This window comes from Anabrus simplex, chromosome 9 (genome assembly GCF_040414725.1).
Source record: "Anabrus simplex isolate iqAnaSimp1 chromosome 9, ASM4041472v1, whole genome shotgun sequence".
Taxonomy (NCBI): domain Eukaryota; kingdom Metazoa; phylum Arthropoda; class Insecta; order Orthoptera; family Tettigoniidae; genus Anabrus; species Anabrus simplex.
The window spans coordinates 59,400,540-59,426,733 of NC_090273.1; the positions used below are offsets into that span (position 1 = coordinate 59,400,540).

At 41.6% G+C, this 26,194-nt stretch overlaps 1 protein-coding gene and 1 pseudogene across 1 annotated transcript in view; both read right to left on the bottom strand.

The window, feature by feature from the left end:
- The window catches only part of LOC136880859 (kinesin-like protein CG14535), a 352,948-nt gene that overhangs the window by 178,417 nt on the left and 148,337 nt on the right, over positions 1 to 26,194 (bottom strand). The window lies entirely within an intron of this gene.
- On the bottom strand, positions 4,823 to 4,941 carry LOC136881347 (5S ribosomal RNA; annotated as a pseudogene).

The window sequence follows — 26,194 nt, forward strand, 5'->3', positions numbered from 1 at the left end:
TTGCCTGTGGATTGTCCCATACACCATGAGTCTACATTGCCTAAGATTAGTACCACCATGTCTGACTCGTTGGCTGAACGGTCAGCGTACTGGCCTTCGGTTCATAGGGTCCCGGGTTCGATTCCCGGCCGAGTCGGGGATTTTAACCTTAATTGGTTAATTCATACGGCAAGGGGCTGGGTGTATGTGTTGTCTTCATCATCATTTCATCCTCACCACGATGCGCAGGTCGCCTACTGGCGTCAAACAGAAAGACCTGCAACTGGCGAGCCAAACCCGTCCTGGGATATCCCGGCACTAAAAAAAGCCATACGACATTTCATTTCAGTACCACTATGCGAGCTACACCATGAGTACACTTGGCCTCTGATTAGTACCTTTCTGTGAGGAACACCATGGGTCTATGTTGCTTGTGAGTAGTACCCTCATATGAGGAACGTCTTGGGTCTGCGTTGCTTCTGAGCAGTGCCGTCATATGTGACATACGCTGGGTCTACATTATCTGTGATTAGTACCACCATGCGAGCAACACCAAGATTCTTCGTTACTTGTGATTAGTACTACTACAGGAAAAACATCATGATTCTATTTAACCAGTGATTATTACTATTATGAGGGGCCGGGGAACTGGATTTTGGACCCCTTTGGACCCGCATCATCCCATAAAATAAAGCATTGTGAATCGGATCCAATGGTTATTTTGGATTCATGGTCATTTTTCATCAGTATTCGTTTTAGATTCCATTTTCATTATTTTTAATTATCGTTCGTTTCTTTGCACAGCGTAACATTAGGGCCGATGACCTAGCTGTTAGTCCCCTTTAAACAACAATCATCAACATCAGAGAAATCTTTTTAAACTCAATGACTAGTGGTATTCAGATGTGAGTGTATCCGGAGGCAGGGCAGGATATTCACCTCACATATGGGGTTGTGTAATAGCACAGCTAGTAACATTGATTTCCTTTCAGTAGTTCTATGGGAACTTACCTCAATGTGGTGAATTTATTCATAACAGGTACGGCTACCGAGTTTCAGGTTGAAAGTACGGCCGTGTAAAGAGGGGGAGTGTGTAACCGCAGTGAAGTAGGCAAGTCGCAGCCGCCCGTGTCGCGAGGCAAGGAAGAGCTGTCAGATGGGAGCTGGTGAACGTGGTGCATTATGGATGAGGTTAGAAGTCGCGAGGTGACGGTAGACAGCTGTGTTAGACAGAGCGGGGGCGAGACTGTAATTACTGCTACTACTATTGCATGTTACAGAGCTCAGTCTTCGATCTCCGTGCTGAGAGGATGTTTGAAGGGAGGGAATATTTCATAGGATCTGCGTGGTTATGAAGTGATGCAAGAGATTGTTGTTGTTGTTGTTGTTTTGGTCATCAGTCCCTAGACTGGTCTGATGCACCCCTCCATGCCACTCTATCCTGTTCTTGTCATATTCATACCTTGGTCTACTTCTACCGTTCTTACCGTCTATACTTCCCTCCAAAATAACTGAACATGCCTGGGTGTCTTACGGCGTGTCCTTTCCTTCTCTTCTTCTCGTCAGATTTCGTCTAACCGTTCTTCTCTCACCAATTCGATTCAGTATCTTTCCATTCGTAATTCGATTTCCCCAACTCACCTTCAGCATTATTCTGACACCACATTTCATTATGTTTATTTTTGAGCTTTCTTTCTTTCTTTCTTTCTTTCTTTCTTGATCCCTTCACCCTCCAGGGTTAGCTTTTCCCGCGGACTCAGCGTGGGATCCCACCTCTACCGCCTCAAGGGCAGTGTCATGGAGCGTGAGACTTCGGGTCGGAGGAATTCAACTGGGGAGGTGGACCAATACCGCGCCTAGGCGGTCTCACCTGCTATGCTGAACAGAGGCCCTTTGCTGGGATAGGAAGATTGGAAGGGATAGACAAGGAAGATGGAAGGGAGCAGCCGTGACCTTAAGTCAGGTACCATCCTGGCATTAGCCTAGAGGAGAAGTGGGGAACCACGGAAAACCACTTTGAGGATGGCTGAGGTGGGAATCGAACTCCCCTCTACTCAGTTGACATCCCAAGGCTGAGTAGACCCTGTTCCAGCCCTCGTACCACTATTCAAATTTCGTGGCAGAGACGGGAATCGAACCCGGGCCTCCGCGTGTGCCAGTTGATCACAGAAACCACTACACCACAGAGGCGGACGCCCACGGTTCATTTCCGTACAATGCCGCGCTCCAGTATTCAAAAACATCTTTCTAATTCGTATAACAATGTTCGAAATGAGCACATTTATTTTCTAAAGAAAGGCCTTCTTTGCCTGTGCTAGTCTGCATTTTTTGTCCTTCTTACTTCTGCCACAATTTATTTTACTACCGAAGTAACAATACTCGTCTACTTTCTTTAAGACTTTATTTCCTAACCTAATATTTCCTGCATCATTCGTTCGACTACACTCCATTACTTCCGTTTTGGACTTACTTATGTTCATCTTGCACACCTTCTCCAAGACTTTGTCCATACCATTCAGCATTTTCTCCACCTCTTCTGCAGACTGAGAATAAAATAATATCATCGGCAAATCTCAAAGTTTTGATTTCCTCTCCTTGGATTGTATTACCTCTTCCAAATTCCTCTTTGATTTCCTTTACCGCTTCTTATATACAGTAGATTATAAGAACGTTTTTGACTGCAAGGTAATGCACACTTTCTAAATGCTATTAAAAATACAGGGCGTTAATTTTAACACTTGACCGATGCGTTTGCCAGTCCGTCACAATCTGCTCGTGCAGCACGCACTCTCGGAATCCCCGCTTCAAATACTGTGTATATGAATTGTGCCGGCTGCCGAAGCCTGTCGCATTCCTCTTGGGCAATGATTAATGAATGACAGATGAAATGAAATGATATTGGAGAGTGTTGCTGGAATGAATTACAGGGAAAACCGGGGTACCCGGAGAAAAACCTGTCCCGCCTCCGCTTTGTCCAGCACAAATCTCATATGGAGTGACCGGGATTTGAACCACGGGACCCCAGCGGTGAGAGGCCGGCGCGCTGCCGCCTGAGCCACGGAGGCTCTAACTTCGTTGCTTTGTGTGCATAAAAAATCTAAATCCCTACTTGTGCTAATATCGGGAGAGATTTTTTCGACCGTTGTTCAAGATTTGAATGAATTCCGTCTAGTTTTTCTCTGTTGAAATTGTTCGTTTACGCTTGCGTTTCTTGTTTTCCCCTAACCCACCACTGTAAAATTTATTTGCAATTTTGCGAATTGCTGTTCTAGGAGATGGCACTTCGCCAGGGAAGTTACGAACAAATTCAACATGCACCCGACGAACAGACTCGTATTTAAAACTATTTTTACACACGAAGATGCGCTACTGTGATGAAAGCATCTTTTCAAATGAACAATCCAGGGCTTCGAACTTCGACTGAGCACTCGCCATCGTAGGGTAAGGACCGGCTTTCATGGACAGAACCGGTGCTATCGCGCGCCTGGCAGCGGAGAACTGAAAAGGTCTATCATCGGTCAAGAGTTAAAAATAAAGTACTGTTCTGCCTATTTCTCTTGTTCAACTGTAACCTCAATAAATCTCCTTTAACGTAATATTGCACTAGACTAATTTCAGGCCTCTCTATCAACTGTGCACATAAAATTACACATTTCGTTTGCAATGAGAAACAAACCAACGTTTTCCGTTGATACTGAACGTCGCATGACGTATCCGATTTGCGTTCTTTGTCTGGGCTTCTTTTAGCTACATATTACACAAATGCAATTGAAAATATCTTCCTAACCACCCAGTATAAGAAGGAACATAAAAATTGCATGCAAATCCGGGAACTTTAACAAGCCTGTTGGTAACCCAAAATTACACCCGCTTTCACAGAACTGCAATTCATACGACAATCATTCGTTTGTTTGGTCCTTTGTTTGTTTGTTTGTTTGTTTGTTTATGATCTAGCTACTCTTATTTAGAACGCCATTCGGTCGGTTCTGTGTCAGAAAATTCAACGTCAATGAGGCGTGGTTTAGATGGTGTGTACATTTTATGTGCAGTAAAATGATCTCATTGAAGCGGTAATGTTCATTAATATCCCAGTTAAAACTTCCTTATGGTATTTTGATATGGTGTAAGCGCACAAAACTAGGTTACCATTGATTTGGATATTGCATGGTTATTTACCAACAAGACATCAATGATGAGTCGTCGTTCCTGTAACACATTTCACGTATGAAATGCCTAAAAAAATATATATCCTCAAAAAGTATGGATGCGGTTTTCTTTCTCTCCAAGCCTTTAAACAAACAAAGCACTTTTGAGCCTCTTCTAATCAACTGATAGCTGTCCTCACGGGGTTTAGTTAGAGTATTACATGGCCAGCATGACGGGTTGTTAATTATTTTGACTGGGCTCAGCGGCTCAGACAGTAGAGCGCTGAACTTCTGAGCACACATTGCTTGACTGGATTCCATTTGAGACTTGTGGTATTTGAAGTTGCTCTCATGTGAACAGATTTGCTGTTGCAAAAAAAAAAAAAAACAAAAAAAAAACCTCGGGTGAGACTACATTCTGGCACGTCGGTATGTCTGAAAACCGTAATCGTAATTAGTGCGAAGGAAAACCAATAGTTCAGTAATAATAATAATAATAATAATAATAATAATAATAATAATAATAATAATAATAATAATAATAATAAACCCAAGGCGCAACAGCCCCGAAGGGCCATGGCCTACCAAGCGACCGCTGCTCAGCCCGAAGGCCTGCAGATTACGAGGTATCATGTGGTCAGCATGATGAATCCTCTTGGCTGTTATTCTTGACTTTATAGACCGGGAAAAGGAAATTGAGCCAACGGCACGCGGTGTTTCACGGCAGTCATCCATGCAAGTACTGACCACGCCCAATGTTGCTTAACTGCGGTGATCGGACGAGAACCGGTGTATTCAACATGGTATGGCCGTTGGCAATAATAATAATAATAATAATAATAATAATAATAATAATAATAATAATAATAATAATAATAACTGCAGAAATACTTTGGAACTATTAGTTTGTTATACACTGAAATCACATAATATTCAGAGTATGTGTAAGTATGTTGAAGACTATTTTCCTTGAGAGTGTCTATTGCATGAAAAATAATTTATCAATTTCCTTCATGTCGCACCGACAAAAATAGGTCTTATGGCAACGGTGGGATACGAAAGGGCTAGGCGTGGGAAGGAAGCGGTCTTAAGGTACTGCCCCAGCATTTTCCTGGTGTGGAAAAGGGAAACATTTTAAAATTTAAAGTTGTTAGAAGTCAGTAACGTATCCATATTTTAATATTTTGATTTAAATTATGGAAGGAAAAATAAATTTAAAATGATGGTCCATACAGTAAATATAGTACATATTAGCGCTTCAGGATGAGAGACTGATATTGAAGAAATGGGTGAAGAGTTGTTGAAGAATAGTGTTGTTTGACGTATCATTATTTCTTGTTAATCTTTAATACAAGATGTAGTCGGCTTTTAAATCATTCTGAAATATTTAGTTAAATCTCTCTTCCAAGTAAACTAATAATAATATTATTTGCTTTACGTCCCACTAACTACTTTTAAGGTTTCCGGAGATGCCGAGGTGCCGAAATTTAGTCTTGCAGGATTTCTTTTATGTGCCAGTAAAAGTACCGATGTATTTAAACACCTTAAAATAGCACCGAACTGAGCCAGGTTCGAAAGGTCTGCCTGGCCGAGGCGGTAAAGGCGTGGTCGGTTCGTCCGGAAGGGCGTGGGTTCGAATCCCCGTCAGGAAGTCGTGAAATTTAAGAAACGAGAATTCCACTTCCGGAGGTGGTGCACATGACCCTGAGGTTCGCTCAGCCTACAACAAAAATGAGAACCAGGTTAATTCCTGGGGGCAATGGCGTAGAGCTAACCACTCTACCCCTCAAGTGCCGAGGTTACAGTTAGTGGAAGCTTTTACCTTCATGGCCTGTACAAAGATGACTTTGCTTTGAGCCAGGATCGAACCTGTCAAGTTGGGGTCAGGAGGTCAGTGCCTCAACCGACTGAGCCACTCAGCCCGGCTCCAAGTAAACTGTTGCACCTTATATGAGAAACTATTCTTCAAGAAATTTCTAAGCGTAAAATACGTTGAAAGCCTATTGTATTATATCAGCGGCAAAATAACTCTAGATTAACATGAGATATGATGTGCTGTGTTTCGTAGAGCTGTGTGTTGCTCAGGTAACGGTAACTCTGGCCAATGGGACGTAGCACTTCCCTGTGATGTTTCCATGGTAACGTCCGCCTGAAACCACCGTTCACAGCAGGCTGCCGCATTCTTTAATCTCTGTAAAGCAGGTACTGTGCCGCGAGTGGTCTGAATTAAAACAGAATAAAGTGAAAACAATGTTCAAAGGAAATGTATTCGAAGTGACAGTGAAGCAACAAGACCATCAGTCTCCAAGGAAGTTTGTATGATTACCTGGAACCATCATCTTTACTCATAGGTGAAAATCGAAGGATAGCGATGTCGAACTGTTCGTATGAAAATGAAAACAGACAAGTATTTATTATCGAGGGACGTTCAGACATTCTACAACACTTAAAACTTAGTTTCAGAGAACGCTATATCCCACAGTTCCTAAAAAGATAACCCTTTGGGGGTGTGAAATTCTGGCTAATGAACAAAATGGCATATGTAACTAAGCATATGTGTTTTTCTTTCTGAAGCGAAGATCTACAGGGTGAAGCTGGTACACTACCGACAAACGTTCGGAGGTTGTTCAGGGATACCTTCTGAATATACTGGTGCAAGGGATACATGGTCTCCGGTGGCTAGTTTAAATAAATAAATAAATAAATAAATAAATAAATAAATAAATAAATAAATAAATAAATAAATAAATAAAAGAAAGTTGCCTTGTAAAACACATACAGGTTATGCAGGGACAATTCTCAGTTTAACTCATCAGATGAGCAGGTTCTGAGGAGGATTAGGATAGGTTATTTCCTAGTTTATTTCGTGAGAACGTATTACTGCCTATTGTACACTTGTGTAGTCTTACTTCCGAGTGGACGCAATTGTGTTTTTCGATATCAACAATTCGCGAAAGCGTATTATTACATTCTTGATACTTATACAGGTTTTCCCCAGGGAGGGTTGAGATTCCTTCTTTGTGAAAGCGTACTTCTGCACATTTCGTTCTTGCATAACTTCTCGTCTGAATGTTTGTTGAGGTGTCATTCATGTTCTTGAGCTTCTCCCGACGTGAAAATCCTCTATTACAGAATTAACTCTTGCGTGTCCTCTTTTCACTATGTGTTCCGTGATGATATATAAGATCACCACTTCATGTGAACGTCTTAATGTCTATTTCACCTCTGTCTTGTTGCTTCCCGGAGTGATCATAAGATGTACCATCATGATTCCCTCTTGGTGGAGGCGTACTATTGTATGGTGTATATTTCATCGCTGTCCTGAGGACAAACTGTAAAATACTTTACACTTGCGCGGCTTCTTTCCAGAGTGTGCGCGATGATGCTTTTTATGTTCATCACTTTATAAAAACCACTTGTTGTATTCTTGGTACCAGTGGCGTGCGGTGAATTTATTCATTACCCCAGCTGCAAAAAGGTGTTTTTTAAATATAAACAATCGTATCCCCACTACACTCTCTAAAGTCAACATTACCATCTTATAAGGCTGATTTTTTCGTGGAAAGTTCTACCCGAGAAAGATCTTTCAAGAATATTTTCAACCACACGCTCGCACATACTTCCAAATTGATATTGACGGCAGTGGTGACACCATAATAACGTAATCTATAGCAGATTTTAAACAATGTACTTACAGTTTCATCCGCTGACGCTTCGTGATAGTACAGTCATGGTTTTCAAAAAAATACACTGGGACTAACTATTTTTTACTTAAAAAGCCTAACCTAATCAGCAAAATTTAACTGGTATTTTACCGTCGTTGAAGTTTTATAGTTTCACTCGCATACTAAGTGTACGTGCATCAACGACAAACGAGGGAAAATATTTCTCACGACATATAAACACACGTTGTATTCATGAAGAATGCCACAGAACTCGGGAAACCTTCACCTTAATCCAAGAGGAACAATACAAAAATTCACTATATACCACCATCACAGACAACCATTCGCGCTTAACTCTGTGTTCATGCTGGGCAACCTAAATATTTTTCTGCGGCTATCGGAACACATATTCTACACGTGTCATCAATGAATTGCTCGAAAATACTGTTTACATGCCGAAACCCAAGACTAAAATATATTCTTGTATATTACAATTGATTTCATATACTGGCTCTTTTTTATTAGCAAGAAGATGTGCAAGTGGCTATATTGTTAAGATGTTGATATTTTTCTTGCAGACTCTAGTGTGTGGCGCTGAATACTTCGAGTGTCAAGTATTAAAACTAACACCCCTTATCTAAGCTAGCTGGCCTGTCGTCGTAAATTGCTGCCAGGGGAGGGGCCACAGCTCCGCTTCGAGGAAGCTTCAAGTGCATGCGTCACCCAAGCGACCTTAAATTTCGCTGGGGGGTAGCTCTCTATCGCGCCGGCAACAAAAGCCAGCTCGCTGGAGAAGATGAACTGCGGTAGTGCGAGCGGATTGTCGAGACAGCTGTACTTGGCTTGACTTAGATGTTCGCAATTTTGTAAGAATTATAAAAAGCGTTCTAAGGAATAATTAGAAAATGTCAATACAAAGTTCCTTGCCCCAGAAGCGATGGGGTAGATGGGGTTCAGTGCACGCCACTGCTTGGTACTTGTACTATTTTATCTCGGAGTGATCAGTGGCTCATTACAGAGTAATAATTTACTTACTATTTATTCACTGTTTTTTACCCCAAACATCTTTGTTTATGTGAAAATACCTTCAAATCAGTCAAGGTAAGGTAAGGGTTATTCTGCCCGAAGGCAGGTCCGAACCTCCGCAGAGGTGTCCCTGAGCCGGAGTTTACGTGCGGTAGGGTGGCCAGTTCCTTTCCGCTCCTCCATTCCCTTACCCCCACCAACAGCGCGTGGCAACCCATCCAACTCCTGACCACGCCCAATGTTGCTTAACTTCGGAGATCTCACGGGATCCGGTGTTTCAACACGGCTACGGCCGTTGGCAAATCAGTCAAAAAGCCTGCAATATGCAATAACCAAATCGTACAACACAAAACACAAAGCAATGCAGAAGCGTGTAAAAATATGCAATAACCAAAACGTACAGCACAAAACACAGCATAATGCAGCAGCCCTCTCACGAGACACGTACACTTTCGTCACAGTGCGCTGAATCTGTTCTGTCAGTGTACTGTTGGTTGTTCTGATTATGGTTTTCTGTGGTTTCACTTCCAGGCAAATGCCCGGACAGTTCCAATTCATAGGCCACAGCCGTTTTCTTCAACCTCCTTACCCTATTTCTTTCACCATCATCCATTTCATTTTCATTAGCTCCTCAACTGAGGTTAGCGTTAGGAAGGGCATACCGTCGTAAAACGTGCCGTATACATTAAATTCACCTCTTCGCCGATCCCGTATCTAGAAACAGGACTACGGGACTTAACGTGCTTGAAAGGCCTGTGGCCTGCTCGACGACCGCTCCTCAGCCCAAAGGCCTGCAGATTACGAGGGGCCGTGTGGTCAGCACGACGCATCCTTTCGGCCGTTATTCTGGGCTTTCGAGACCGGAGCCCCCATTTCACCGTCAGATAGCTCCTCAATTCTAATCACGTAGGCTGAGTGGACCTCGAACCACCCCTCAGGTCGAGAGAAAAATCCCTGACCTGGCCGGATATCGAACCCGGGGCCTCCGGGCGAGAGGAAGGCACGCTACCCCTACACCACGTGACCGGCAGAAATATAATATGCTAAGGATAATTATTCCTCTTATACCTCTTTTCCCACACCTGTGGGTGCAAACTGCGGCGCGCATGTGGATTTGGCCCTGTTTTACGGCTGGATGCCGTCCCTAACGCCAACCCTATGTGGAGGTATATAACCACTATTACGGGTTTTTGTGGTGGTTGGTAGTGTAATGTGTTGTATTATGAAGAGAAAAGTGTTGGAAGAAACACAAACACCCAGTTCCCGAGCCAGAAGAATTAATCCGAAGTGATTAAAATCCACGATCCGGCCGAGAATCGAACTCGGGATCCTCTGAACCGAAGGCCTCAACGCTGACCATTCAGCCAAGGAACCGGACGTATAAAACAGACGTCATCACGTAGTTGCTCTAGGGAGCCGGTGTTACATGCTCCGGTCGGGGCGGCTGTTTGTTACGTGACAAGAGAGCAGCGGACAGGCGGGTTGCATACCGTGGCGGTACTGTACTTGCCGCTCGGAAATGTTACCATCTGAACAACAGCACTGAAATACATACCGGTACATAAAGAAATCATCTCTGAGGAATTATGAAACATTGTAATACAAATAGAGTTGAGCAGGGTAATGTGAAAATATGTACGTACATCCTCAAAAGTGGTATTTTTAAGTTTTTTTAGTAACGCTATCCTTTCTCGGCCTTCATATTTTTCATACTTGTCGACATGATATAAGGAACAACAGCGCTGAAAATTAAATTTTTTAATGTAATTCAATATTTTGTTACATATTAAACATTTTGGGTGTTATTTTCTTGAAGTATCAAATACTCTTCTTCCCAAGAAGGTTTGAAACTTGTTGGCGTTGATGGCCAACGCTACGCTGAACTCTCTTCCATAGTAAATGCAACATTTACCGACTAGGCTTGAACGTCGTGTGGTGTGAGGATAAAGGCGGGAACACACGTGAGTTCGTCGTGTCGTAATTTAACCTGTCCAGAAAGATGTGCTGTACCTTTGCGGCACTGATCTTCAGTACGTACTACGTCATGCACTTCCCCTACTTGCTCGCTAACCTGCTCTCGTTCCTCAAGAGCGGGGAGCAAACTGGCTCCAAAGGCATTTCGCTCTCAGTTGACAAAATGACTACCGGTGCGAGATATCGAATTAATTCTTTCCAAATTATTTATCAGAATTACCAACCCTCTAACGCTAATATACCCGGTTCACGCTGTTTCCGACCACTCTGTATAATTTCATGTGGCTATTTCTAGCCCGGTGCAGCCCGTGTAAGAGAGATCCTCAGTCGAGTGTGGATAGCATTTACCGTGTGTTTTGCCGGGATGATGGGGACAGTACGAACACCCGACACCCGAGCCAAAGGAATCCGATTTAGAGGATCCCGAGTTCTATTCTCAACGTGATATTGGATGTTTACCTGGTCTGGTTACATTCCTCTTATTCGAGGACGGGGTGTCTGTGTTTGTCTCAACACTTTGCTCTTAAAATTCATATAGCACATCGAACTACCAACCACCACAGAAACACTGACTGATAATGTCCCTCCTAATGGGGTTGGCCTCAGGAGGGGCATCCGGCCCTCTGTGTGGGAAAAGTAGGTTATTGTTGTTACGTGCCAGCCCTGTTTATTTAGCCCCCTTCGGCATTTCTTGGAAGGAACTATTGAGTCAGCTAGGAGCTACCAGCATGACAGTACAGTGGCAGCCTCTCCTCTATATCGCTCTCTTCGTCTGGTTTCCCCATGTACCTTGTGGAACACGAAATGAGAATCGAAACAGACTTTCAACGTATTAGGTCGTGTTACATACATGTAGTACGTGTTGAAGACATGTTAAGTACAGAACAAAAATGGCCATCCGGACACCAGTGGGATCCGAACCGCGAAATCGGGAGGTTGTGGGTTCGGATCCCACTGGTGTCCGGATGGCCATTTTTGTTCTGTACTTAACATGTCTTCAACACGTACTACATGTACGTAACACGACCTAATACGTTGAAAGTCTGTTTCGATTACAATGCGGTCGTGAAAATTCAATATTCAACGAAATGAGAATGTTCTTATTTGGGCCGAGCCCTGAAGAATCTAGTACTCTATCATCAGGATATATAAAGGAGGCTGGTCACGAACAGTCAGTCAGTAGTTAGAGCAGGATGGCAGTAGTGCTGTCTGTCGGTCGGTGTTGTTATGGTAGGTGTCCTACCGGAGCCAGTGTTAGGGTATCGTCGGTGTTTGAGTGTCGTTGGAGTACGGTGTGTTTACTGCCTTGCAGTACTGAGTGGAGTACCGTATGTGCACCAACATGGAGTCAGTGTGTAGAACAACTGGTGTAAGTAGAATTGGAACAGTGTTAATTGTCGTTGTTGTGAGGAGTATTGTAGTGCTAGTTAGCACTGTTGAGCTGTTCTTATGTGGCCACTATGTAATTGTCAGTGTTAAGTAGTTCACTGTGTGGGGCAGCTATGCTGTCTGTGAGTTAACGGAATTTTCTGCGTGTGAGTTACCGGAATTATTGGGAGTCGGGTGAAGGAATAGTCGTCGTTTATGGTGATAGTCAACAGCCCTATATTCGAACCTGTCTACGTGCGGCTGCTGTGCGGAGGGACTGAGCGTGCGAAGCCAAGTGAAAGGCGAGCCGTCAATCAGGATTATCATCGTCAGGTAATACCAGCGAGCCGGACTACCTACTATGAAGAGGACAGAGACTTTGTAAATAGACAGTAATTAGTGGAGTGTGGTCGTGTGTGTGTATGTGTAGTGTTTGGGTCATTCTGAATTAAATCAGATCGATAGAACAGTGAATTAATAATAATAATAATAATAATAATAATAATAATAATAATAATATGTCCAGTTATTGAAAAACCTATTGCAAGTTAAATATGATGTAATGAAAGGACATACATAAGCAACTCCAATTAAGGATGATTTGTTTGCTTCTTGTGAAATTTATGGCGCGTCCATGTCCACATAAAAACTGACTACTTTAAGCTATGCGTTGTAAAATTTGATGGTATACAAGATAATATTAAGTTCTGTGTTATTGAGTAGCATTTATTAAGCCATAAAATGGAACCACCTGGGGCTCCCTCACCTGGCACTGTATATATTCTTCGATGTTAAAATCGGTGGTTCATTCACCCTATTATTAATTTTTTTTTTTTTTTTTGCTATTTGCTTTACGTCGCACCAACACAGATAGGTCTTATGGGGACGATGGGACAGGAAAGGCCTAGGAGTGGGAAGGAAGCGGTCGTGGCTTTAAATAAGGTATGCCCCAGCATTTGCCTAGCGTGAAAATGGGAAACCACGGAAAACCATCTTCCGGGCTGCCTACAGTGGGGCTCGAAACCACTATCTCCCGGATGCAAGCTCACAGCTGCGCGACCCTAACCGCACGGCCAACTCGCCCGATCATCCTTTTACTAACAAGCGGACAATCCCTACTCGTCACCACCGATTTCGCTCAAATTTATAGAACATGCAGGGCTTGGCTAGAAATGAAAGTACCCGAAGTGGGAACTCCAGATGGCCAAGCGTATAGAAAATAAAAATGAAAATAAAAATGTTGACGCGACTCACGCACCGTATAAGCAACTTACATTAGTGCGCACGCCGAGCAGTAGTTGGCGTAGCGGTAAGAGCTTGGAGTAGTAATTCGATGGTCGTGGGTTCGACTCGCCATGTGGAGAATATTTTCCTCAATTTTCATATTATTCATTTATTTTAATTTATTTTACTTATGCAAAAGGCGTATAGGACGTCATTTTTTAATGAGCGCACAATTGTAGAAAATTTGGAGTTGCGAACATTCCTGAAGTGTTCAAACAGAAATTATTCTTTTTTTCTCCTTTATTGGCTATCTCCCCTCCATGGGGAATGTGCCATAAACGTGAATAGTCGTTTCGCTGTAAGATTCATTTACACCTGACAAGTGAAGGTTGCTCCTGGCGGCTGGACACAAACAAGAGATTCTTTGCGCAGGTAGACAATGACAATGAAATCCCAAACTTTTTACCTTTTCTATGCCTTTTGCGTATAAATAAATAAAATGAATTATTCACCTATTTGCGTAATTGGACGAGTAGGGAATGCCCCCTTGTAAGCGCTGATATATTACATCTACACACAGGAAATGGAAGCCACGGAAGGAGTGAAAGATAAAAGCTTCCACTTTCTGTTACCTCGGAAATAGATGGGATAGATTGGTCAGCCCATCCCTCCTAACACAATTTTCTGGCGCAGGCTGTGTGAACCATAGGACCAAGTACCTATCCGGAATGGTTTTACAAAATATCTATTTTCTACATTGTCTGAATTCGTAGCACTGGATCCTACTTGCTGGACTGAACATGCCTTTAACCCTTGCGCTCGGCAGCCTTTACGAATACATAAAAGGCATTTCAAAAGTTGTAAACTGAAAGAAGAGAGCATTAGAAAATAATACAAATTGCTATGTCGTTATAATGGACATTGGGTACGAATGGGATGAGCAACTTTATGATGAACCTGTGTATACAGTGGTTTGTATTCAACACGTTGTCTATATTTCCGGAGCGCTAGTGTTATTGACGCACGGGCCACTGTAACGTCATCCTTCCAGCAGAATGCCGCTTACCAGCTTCACACAAACTCCATTGTACCAAAGCAGTGGACTCCTCTTCATTAAATATGGATGGAGAAATGGCGACTCTGATATTTTTATACCTCATTTCGTTTCAAGTCAGAACAAATGACATTGATTCTCACAGATAGCAGAGAAGTGCCGAACCTTCACGACGACCATGAGCTGATTATGGTCGGCAATATCAGTACAAGGGAAAAGAGGAGCGAGGTTGTTTGCTGCTGGGTATTCATTGAACAAAAATGTACTGTTAAATTCCAATAGGAAGTCAGTTAAAATTATAACTACTTTCTTTGTTTCTGGTGTGAAAATGGGAACCACGGAAAACCATCTTCAGGGCTGCCGACAGTGGGATTCGAGCCCACTATCTCCCGGATGCAAGCTCACAGCTGCGCGCCCCTAACCGCGCGGCCAACTCGCCCGGTTAACTTTTTTAGAACTCAAATGCTCAAAAAACACTTTTGACTTGATCAGCGTCAAACTTTGCACAAACGTGTGTCCAGATATTGTTCATAATTTTCAGCATTCATTTTTCAAAAATGGTTTCAGGTATAATGAAAAAAAAATGATTTTAAGGTACGACCTCACTTATACACGTAAGTGGTTTTTAAATGCAAACTTCTGATTAATAATTGATAAAGTACTTCAAATTAGTCCCTTGATATTCCTCAGCTTGGCAACCTTCAAACATGGAAAATAATATGTGGTGCACCTGAATCATTTTGAAATTCTTTTTTCTTTTGAAACAGAGCTATAATTTCGAAACGAATAGCTTAATTTGAACCAAATATCGATCTTTCATAATTGAGGATTTTTTGGCCCACGTAGGGGTAACTCACACTGTCGATTAAATAAACTCACAGAAAACATACATGCTCCACACAGTGCACTTCTTGTCACTGACAGCTAAACAGCAACAGCTCAATAGTGTTAACCAGCACTACAATACTCCTCACAACAATGACAATAAACAATGTTCCAATTCTACTCACACCAACTGTTCCACACACTGATCCCACGTCAGCGCGCACACACACACAGTACTCCTTGAGTACTCCAAGGCAGTACACATACAGTAGTAGTCGCATCGGACACTCATAACGATGTGATTAATGAGTAAGTATTTAGACCAGTGGTCCCCAAAGTGGATGGGAGTGTATTCGGGGGCGTGTCGAAAATTGAAATTTCGTATGATGATACAAACTGCATGTCATTTGTTTAACAATGTTTGCTATCCACAGAATCTCCATATGCCAGGTGAGAAGGTGCTAGCATTAGGGCCTAGAGACACAACAACATACCCAGAGAGGAAGCTAGGTGGACCGAGGTTAGGGAGCTTTCTATCTGTAAATTCATCCGTCTTTTATTCAATGGTAACGACATATTTACAGTACCATAACTGAAGAACATTTTCAAAGTAATCCAATTAACTCCTATTGGCCTCGTATATACAACCGAGAACATAATATCTTTTACCCACAGGTAATATAACAGAAACACAATTAGTACTAGAATATAACATTTGAAAAATACATACTAAAAAGAAACGGCCTTCAAGTGGCCATAGGCCCCTGGACTACGAACCCGGCACATTCACACAGCACAGCACACACAGAAGCATAACTCTAACCCAATTACACACCCATTCGCGGCCACAAGCATTAACCTTTCACTCAATATACACATGCAACATTCACTCACGACTTACGCTCCGATGTTTGCAGCCCAGAAGCCGCGGGTTCGAAAGAAACCCCCAAAATAGATGCTCTAGAGAGCAACAAATAAATAATGAGGATCAAACGCTGGATACAACCAGCCACCAAGACTTCGCTTGAGAAGGGAAGAGGAAGGGACAGGAGGGCGAACAACCAATGTAGAAACAGAAAACTCATAGCGCAGGCGCACTTCAAGTGTCTGTAAGAGTCTTTTGAGTCTGAGAGCGTAATTAGAAGTTTCTCGTTATACTTTTTTAAAATACATGAAAACATCTGTGATACAGGCAAGAAGATCTTCCACTCCTATTCAAAACAAACATACTTTCATGGAAACACACCATCTTACTTAGAATTTCACAAATGCTGACCAGAAAGGCTACCAATTATAATCGCAATATTGAAAGATGTGTTCTGACAGTTCATAGAGGGTGGTCCATTTACTGCCTGCCTGGGAGGGAAGAAGGGTGTAGGGGGTATGGTTGCCGTGGAAACGTGGGTGGACACATTGCGGTTGGCATGGAGATAAACCTGCTAACCAGCGAGTTGCCAAACCTTTCACTTCTTAGTTATCTACAAGAGAACGCAGCGATTTGAACGAACGAACAAGTGAACCAGATGCGAGGGAAAGGAGAAAGGAATGCAGGAAAGTGGCATCACCATGCAATAGCACATGCAATGCTCCTCCCTCCAGCCCTATTCATCAAAACACTTCTTTTAATATTAAGGGTATAGACTCTGCCAGCACGAATTCGGGAATTAGGTATTCGACAAGAAAAAAAGTGCGTTAATATCAAGACGATTACGGTACCTAAAACTAGGTTTCACTAACATTCTTATGAATAACCAGGAACGGCCACAATGTGTTCTTTGCTTGGATGTTTTAGCCAACCATAGTTTAAGCGTTTAAAACTTACAAAATACTTCCAGACAAAACATCCAGAGCATGTGAGTAAAGCTATCGATTTTTCTGAGTGTCATGGGCAACAATTGGAAGTAAATATCAAATTTCTAGGAAAGTATGCTACATTCCTAAGAAAGTACCAAGAACATCCCTAGAGGTTTCAAATAGCAACTAGCATCATTTCCTGTCACAGGCCACTAATTATTATTATTGTTATTGTTATTATTATTATTATAATATTACGTTCTTGTTAGCCAGATTTTTGCAATTCTGAAGCGTAGAGGGGAAGGAGGGAAGGAGAGAAAGAAAGAGGTGAGGGTAAAGTGGGGACGCGAGAAATCATATGCTCCAGAGGGAGGCGGGGGCGCAATAAGTTTGCGGAGGACTGATTTAGACTATGACCACATAGTTTCCTCAGCGCTGAGAAGCAGGAATTGAACTGCCTGTGGAGGCACCACATCCTATCGGGAAAACAACTGCACCTACAAGCCAATCCAATAATTCCTCAGTGATACCGCCTCGTTGGTACGTAGACCTTTCATGGGATCTTCGACATACTAGAGTTTATACACCTTTCGAGAACCTGATAAAATCTTCATTATCGGACTTCTAACACTGCAAAGTAGCACGGATAGCACACCAAGAAGTTTCGAATTGATAGTCACAGTTGGACACAAGATGTTACAACTTTGAAAGCCGATTCTAGTTTTTGTGGCGCTTCCGTTGACTATGTCTGGCCACTGGAGTGGCATACCAGGTCTTGTTTATTACTTTCCATGATCTCTAACCTCTAACCTATCTTTAGCGTATGGTCAACGTCACATTTTATAAGGACTCTAGGGGTTTCCTGAGTCCTTTAACTTAAAGAACGGGAGAGAAATTAATTCCAGTTTTGCCCACTGTCGAACATAGAATGCGCTGATGTGCCACCTCTGAATTCACATAAGTTGGCAAGCCTGGTGTATTAACTGTACGTTATCCGAGCTGCGGCATATTGGATATTTGATCTATCTTTAGCGTGTTGTCAACGGAAGTTACGTTTTATCCTGGTTTTGATTTCAACATACGGATCCCATTCTTGTGTTAGGATATTTTGGTTAATTCAAGTTCGTTGTAACAGAGTAACCACTGCTATCAAACATGGCATTTTACAATTTACAATTTCTTTTAAGTCGTGCAGTGCTCTTACACATTACAACACTTTACCGCTGCTACGTTTTCACACATTTTACAAAAAATTGTTCCGTCAGTAATCTTTCACATAATTTCTTAATTATACACCTTCACTGAACTTCACCTTCGCCATGATGGGGTTCAATGCAGTGTTAGAAGTGTGACCAATCTGCTGAAATTCGTTAGTGGTGAAAGTGGAAGGAAGAACTGGGCAGGAGATGACATGAGATTTCCACGATTGCCAATTGCTTCTGAGCTAGATTTATCTGGAGTGACCTTTTCAAAGGCGAAAACACACTATCGTCACGTCCCGTGAGCTCACGCGTATCATGTCGCAATCCAACCTGCCCAGAAAGATGTTCCAAAAGACGTCCGTACAACAGCTCATTCTTGAAATCAGGTGTTCTGAACCTGCTACCTGTCTGTTCGAGAAAAGAAAGAAAAATATATGTACTGAGAGGTTCCTAACTGCATTGACTAACTTTACAAATATTGATATTTATATATATAACTGCATTTAACTTGAAAAATCTGAATATCTGCATTTATAATGGAACATCTGAAAATTAACATTCATTAAATAAAATACACACTCGTCGAACCCTGTACTCACACTTACTTGTTACCTGCTTACTTACACATACGTTATTTGAAGGGCGCCAGCTGTCACTCAGTACAGCAATAATAGAATGAGACTCTTGACTATCTCTAGGGTGTGGGGTAATAAGCTTACTTTTGACAACATACCATATAAGTTCTGGGAAAAGGAGATTGGCGTTCGGTTTCCCCATTAATTTTGAGGTTAAGATATTTGACTGTAAATGAAATAAAACTATGAATTCGTTTGATAGAACAATATATATTCTTTAAATAATATATCAAAAAAATAGTGAGTCTTGTTGCGATAAAACAGATGAGAATGTGAAATTATGACATTGCAACTGAAAGAAACTAGGCATGAATTTGAATTCTTCTTGACCGGACATTTAACAATTTATACGAAATATTTCCCTCACTGATTCACTTGACTGTACCTTTAACACTTTGAGTGTAATTACGACGTAATCCATTGCTCTGGTGTTTACTGTAGATGTGTCACGCCTAACGTGGTGATACATCCTTGAGACTGCTTCTTCTCCATATCCTCTGACTTCTTTGTAAGTCAATATGGTATGACCTCTTGGCAGGTCCAGGGTTGCCCTCTCTGACTCCTTGGTAAGCCTTGCGTCCGCGTCTTCCACTAAGTGACGGACCAACCATTTGGTCTCACTCTCTCAATGACCAATAATGGCTCACTGAGTCTTCACCATCTCTCGTTCACACTGGTTGGCTGACCACCTAAGGCCTCTTGATCTAGTAGACTACTTCACTGTACTGCATCCGTATAAGTAATGACTGACGCTACAATATGGAGCTACCTTATATAGACGTTGGTTGACACAGCTACGTAATCTCCAGAAATAACAATGACATACTCCCACCTACGCGACAGATATTACATACAGTGGTGAAATAGCCCTGCGGCGATTGAGTCCGTGCGCGCATTGCTAAATAAATACAATGACGTAGCCAAGGCGCGGCGATGACTTGGCAGAATCTCCACTGGTGTCGCAATATAACAACGTCACTTCCAATCTCTGATATATACAACAATTCTCACTGTACAGGTATTGAGTGTTATACTACACATACGTATATATGTATACATCTAAGTGCAATCTTGCAAGCAACAGGCAATTGCAAAATTGAATAAAACGGATAATTACAATAATAGTACAATATCACAGATAACATAATAATAATACTGACATAATAATAATAATAATAATAATAATAATAAAATACAGATAAAATCATACAATAATAAAAATACAGATATCATCTTGTAACGGGATTTGAACCGTTACAGTACAACATTATTTTAAAATTCTGTGTTTGAAACTCGACACAGATAATAAGTTCCTTGTTAACGACGCGTGAATTTAAAGAAAAATGATTAAATTATAACGAAATATGACCGACAAAGAGAAGTCTTATGGAGAGGAAGGGTTATGAAATGACTAGGAGTGGGAAGGAAGCGGCCGTAGCTTTAAATACCCTAATTACCCTAATTAAGGTACATCCCCAGCATCTGCCTGGTGTGAAAATAAGAAACCACGGAAAACCATCTTCAGTCTGCTGACAGTGGGGTTCGAACCCACTATCTCCCGAATGGAATCTCACAGCTAGGAAACCCTAACCGCACTGCCAATTCGCTCGGTGACATGACATTTCATGTACAAAAACCTTATCGTTCCTCTTGATTTTACTTTATATAAAATCTGAAGAAATGAACTCAACTAGTAAAGTCGCAGAGAACCACTTTTATCCAATTCCTCACCATTCCTTTCCTTACATCAAAGTTAAAAGTGCCTATTTCAACATCTCATAAGATAGCCATTTTCCCCGTAATCTGATGTCTCTTCTGCGTCCTTCTGCTCTTTCCTCCATCTCCCTAAAATGGTCCAAGTTTTTCTGCCATCAACCTCTCATATTAAAAGGATTCGTCGTTCCAGTTTCATAAAACTGATGTAGGTTTTGAAAAATGAGAATATAGTCTGCTGTGGAGTTCGCTTTCTCCCTTTCCCATTGCAGTGCATGTTGCTGCCAGCGTGCTCACTGACTTGGAAATGATGGGTAAGTCCCCTGTAATGCCTGGATGAGCCCATTTTCAACACAGCTGCTACCTGCACATTCTCGTCCCAATAATATCGTATTATATATTTTTATTGGAAAAAGTCAGCGAATTGGAAATAAATTAAAGCGCATTTTCTACGTGTCACTGAATTCGAGGTTTATATATTTAAAATACCAACGGACTGAACGCTGAAGGGCATAACAGTCTATATTAAAGATGTATGATGCATATGCTCTTCTTACGAAAATAATTCGTAATGCTGTTTGGATCATCATTCAATAAACTAGTTTTAAGTGGGAGTTGCAACTAACGGTAGCTTAAATTTTGTAAAGTTCAATTTACTATTAACGAAGCAACTGTATTTTTTTTTTTGCTATGGGCTTTACGTCGCACCGACACAGATAGGTCTTATGGCGACGATGGGATAGGAAAGGCCTAGGAGTTGGAAGGAAGCGGCCGTGGCCTTAATTAAGGTACAGCCCCAGCATTTGCCTGGTGTGAAAATGGGAAACCACGGAAAACCATTTTCAGGGCTGCCGATAGTGGGATTCGAACCTACTATCTCCCGGATGCAAGCTCACAGCCGCGCGCCTCTACGCGCACGGCCAACTCGCCCGGTCAACTGTATATTAGGCCAAGTTTAGAAATAATTAAAAAAATGTTTCTTTTTGTTACTATCCATTCATTTAGGGGTAATGTGTTTGCAAATAAGAAGGAATTTCGAAAATAATTGATAGAGTGTAATATTTAGAGCATGGGACTTTTTCGAACCCAGCATTCAGTTTCACGTCACCGACATAACTACGTGTTAAATATCCCTTCCAAAGCACTGAGACATACCTTTTCGATAATTCGTCAGTATTCAAAAATAATGAAAGTGATATGTTAAGAATTTTTTTCTAACAGGAAATAATTTCAAAACTCTACCTTCCATTAACCGAAAAACAGGTTTTATACATCACTTCGCAAAGCCTACATCCTTGGGTCCGCTTCTTGAAGATATTTGTATCCATTCTGAAATGAAAGTGACCGAGGTATGAGCGATGCTACTGTAATAATACCATTCCTTATGCAGCCAGTCCCTGTTATGATTGGTGTGAAAATCTCGCTCATAGGGTTGGTTGGTGCATGCATTTCAGTGGGCTTGGCAGACTGATATGCAATAACATCTTCTGGCTCGGTGAGGAAAGCAACGGGAAACTACCTCACTCATTTCCCTAGTATGCCTCTTCAGTGACGCCTAGGCTGTATATGATAGCCTTTGTTGGAGCTGTGGAGGAACAGACCAGCCTTCGGGCTGAATACCCAACATACATACATACATTCTGGAATGCCCCTTTTGTATTACTGTGTGATCATTAATGTGGAAAAATGGCATTATACGAGAGAAATAAAATCCAAGCACTTGGCCTAAATGGGGTTAGAACATGTTGCATATTGATATGCCTATGTCACTTATCCTGGGGAATAACGAGATAAGCCAAAAAATTATTCTCAGGGGAAGCATTTTTTTAAACAATAGGAAACCACAGATTCTTTTTTTTTTTTTGCTAGTTGCTTTACGTCGCATCGACACAGATAGGTCTTGTGGCGACGATAGGACAGGGAAGAGCTAGGAGTGGGAGGGAATCAGCCGTGGCCTTAATTAAGGTACAGCCCCAGCATTTGCCTGGTGTGAAAATGGGAAACAACGGAAAACCATTTTCAAACCACAGATTCACCAAATGTTGTCAAACCATTCTGTGTTATATGAAACAGTTTTTTTAAATTAATGGTTTTGGTTGGATTTGAAAATGATTGAGTATCTGTTTCGGATCTTGAATGAAAGAGGCTTGTCGTACATTAAAAAGGCATTATTTTCTGATGTAGACCAGCAAAAGACAAAGGGTTTAAGTCACATTTGTCTATTGTTAGCTAGCAAGGTTAATAATTCTTTTTAACAGAAACAGCTGTATAAATTCACTGTCAATATTTTTTTTTCTTCTTCTTCTCCTTCGGAGAATCTGTCTTGAGACAGGTATCGAATGTACATCCTCCATCGTTCTCCGTCCTGAGCATCTTGTTTTAGTGGTTCATAGATTCTAGCATGTTTGCCATCTGTTAACATTCGAAACTTTCTTATTCCCCTTCCTCCATCTATTTTTCCCTCCATCACCCTCTGGTGGAGGCAATTTCTACGTAGTATGTGACCCAACCAGGATATTTCCCTCTTACCGTTTTCATCAGGTGTCTCTTCTCTCCTACTCTTCTTGGCACTTCATCATTTCTCACTTTATATGTCCAATTCACTTTTTCCATTCTTCTCCACAACTATATTTCAAAAGTTTCCAAATATACTGTATCTTTCTCTCTTAATGTCCACGTTTCAGCTCTGTATGACACCACAGTCCACACAAAATACCTTGCAAACCTCTTTCTTAAATTAATGGGGATTGCCTTAGGTCAGGGATGGCGAACCTATGCCACGCGTGTCACTAGGTGACACGCGAACACGATTTCGGTGGCACACCACATGCATATTAACGATTTTATGTACGTCTTGTACTATAGATTATACATATCTCGTGCATCGTGTGGTCATATAGTGTCAGGTATAAGAAATAAATACCGAAAATGTAAATTCTAGTTCCATTCGGACATGCATTATGGCAACACTGATAGGTCCGGAAGTCAAGTGAGATAAATGTCAGATGCAGCCGACGAGCCATTTGCTCACCCACATCAGTGAAGTTTAACTTGTTTGTGGTTGCCAGCATCGCGTAATTTTTCTTAGTCAATTACTGTTTACTGTTTTGAATTTTGTAAGACAAATAGTTGCCAAGGGATTATCCCAATTTCGAGATTTGGAGAAACTATCACACTTTATTTCAAAACCTCATACTGTATTGCACAAATGAGCGATATGAAGGTCAGTTTGTTGAGTGGTTCACAGTTTAGAAATGGACTTGACTGAATTTCAAGAAAGCAGCAGGTACATGGCTGAACAGATTCGTACAACTTGGTGTAACATTGATGAAAATCGAGGTTGATAGTGAATACTCTCTCCAGAAGCCGGAGAACTTAATATTTGACCAGTGGAACAGCCTGCCACAAATGATGTTTTCGGCCATGAAGAAACTTGCTACAGTGCTACGTACTTTGTTTGCGAGCAGCTGTTTTCTACAATGAACGTTGTGAAGTCAACAGTTAGAAACCGTCTTGGTCCAGATCTAATAGTTTCTCGTGTGTTACTGAAGGAAAAAGGTTATAAACCTAACATAAATGACATGACTACTAAGTATATTTGCGGTATTGGCAAAATATGACCATGAAGCATGCAATGAAATGTATTATTTTTACAATGTATATATGTATAAGTAATAACGTATTAAGAAACACAATTTTGAATTAGGGATGAAAGTCGGTGTAGGTGGTGGTGGTGGGGGAGGGTGGATGGTAGCAATTACAAACGAAAATAATAAGTGGCACAGTAGACAGTTGAGAATAATAAACCAGACTTAAAATGGCACCCTAGTTGGAAAAGGTTCGCCATCCCTGCCTTAGGTGATAAAAGCCCCTCACTATTCATTTACAAGATAATAATGTTCACGTCCACAACAACCACAAAAAAGTATTACGCAAAAAAAAAAAAAAACCGACTCATCTACTTGAACCCACTTTTATTAACCGTAGGCTACTCAGAATATTAACAAGTTAACTTATCTGGTTCTTGCTGGAGACTGTTTTGTATTCTTGGTCGAACAGAGTGGCTCAGACGGTTGAGGCGCTGGCCTTTTGACCCCAAGTTGGCAGTTTCGATCCTGGCTCAATCCGGTGTATTTGAAGGTGTTCAGATACGTCAGCCTCGTGTCGGTAGATTTACTGGAACGTAAAATAACTCCTGCGGGACTAAATTTGGACAAATCGGCGTCTCCGAAAACCGTACAAGTAGTTAGTGGGACGTAAAGCAAATTATATTATTATTTTTTATTCTTGAATATTCTGGAAGTCAAATTTGGCCATTCCTTCAGTATTATGACGAAATGACTTATCTTGTTAGTGTCAAAGAGTGGAGAGCATTAACCTTAGTAGGTTACTGCAAAAATTAAAGCAAAAAAAAAAAAAAAAAAAAAAAGAAAACGAAAAATTGGACTTTTCCAATTTTTCCCGGGATGAGTGAAATTTATTTATTTATTTATTTATTTATTTATTTATTTATTTATTTATTTATTTATTTATTATCCCTTTGCTAATGATTTAACGTCGCACTAACAGGCTGAAGGTGTTCGGTGACAGAGAGATGAGAAAGAGCTAGAATAGGGAATGTACCGTCCGTTGCCTTCATTGTGTACATCTCCAGCATTTGTTTGATGTACAAATTGAAAAAAAGGAAAACCATCGTCAGGTTTGCCGACAGTGGGATTCGGACCACCATCTCCCGTATTTAAGTTCACAGCTACGTGATCTTAACCGCAGGGGCAGCTCGTTCGGTAACAGAATATGCTATTCACCTTCCCAGAGGTTGCCCAGTAGACAGAACATTTCGAACAAGAGTTATAGTAGGCCTTTATCTTAGAACAGGGCCTCTCAAACGCCCAACCTATCACGAGGCGCAGGGGTGTCTGTGCACCGTGCATCGGCCCGACTCGGCTAGGTTCGGGCCAGTATTTTGTCTCAGAGCGACTCGACCAAGCTGGGCTAAGTTCGGCTCAAGGGGCGGACAGGCGAAGAGATCAAGACAGGCAGGCGTAGGGAAAGAGATAAAGACAGCACTATAGCTCAAAATCAAGGAGTGGGGCTCTGAACTCTGGTCAATCTAGCGCAGTCGTCTTTTGCACCTTGCACCGCCCAATGCACCGGTGCATGCACCCTGAGAAGCCCTGTCTTAGAATCAGGTGGTAAATAAGATTTATATATGTCAGTCATGTAGGGAAATGATTTTCAGGCTCTGATAGGCTAGAATGCAAACGTATTTGAACAAGGCGCACGTATGAACTATCCATTCTACGGGAACGTAGGGGAGGGGGATACCTTTTAGGGGTCCTGATATTTAAGATCGCTCATATTTATGCAAATCTCACTGCAGAGCCATTCTACAGATAGAAAAAAAACTTGCGCCTTGGTTAAATATATTTGCATTTTAACTCATTATAGTTATACAAGTTAATCCCCAAAATAGTAACTGAATCCTTCACAGCTCCTGAAACCTCCATGCTCACAAGTCCGATATGAACAGCGTACAGAACTGTGCAAATATGGAGGTCATTGTCCTCTAACTCCAACCATAAGACGCACT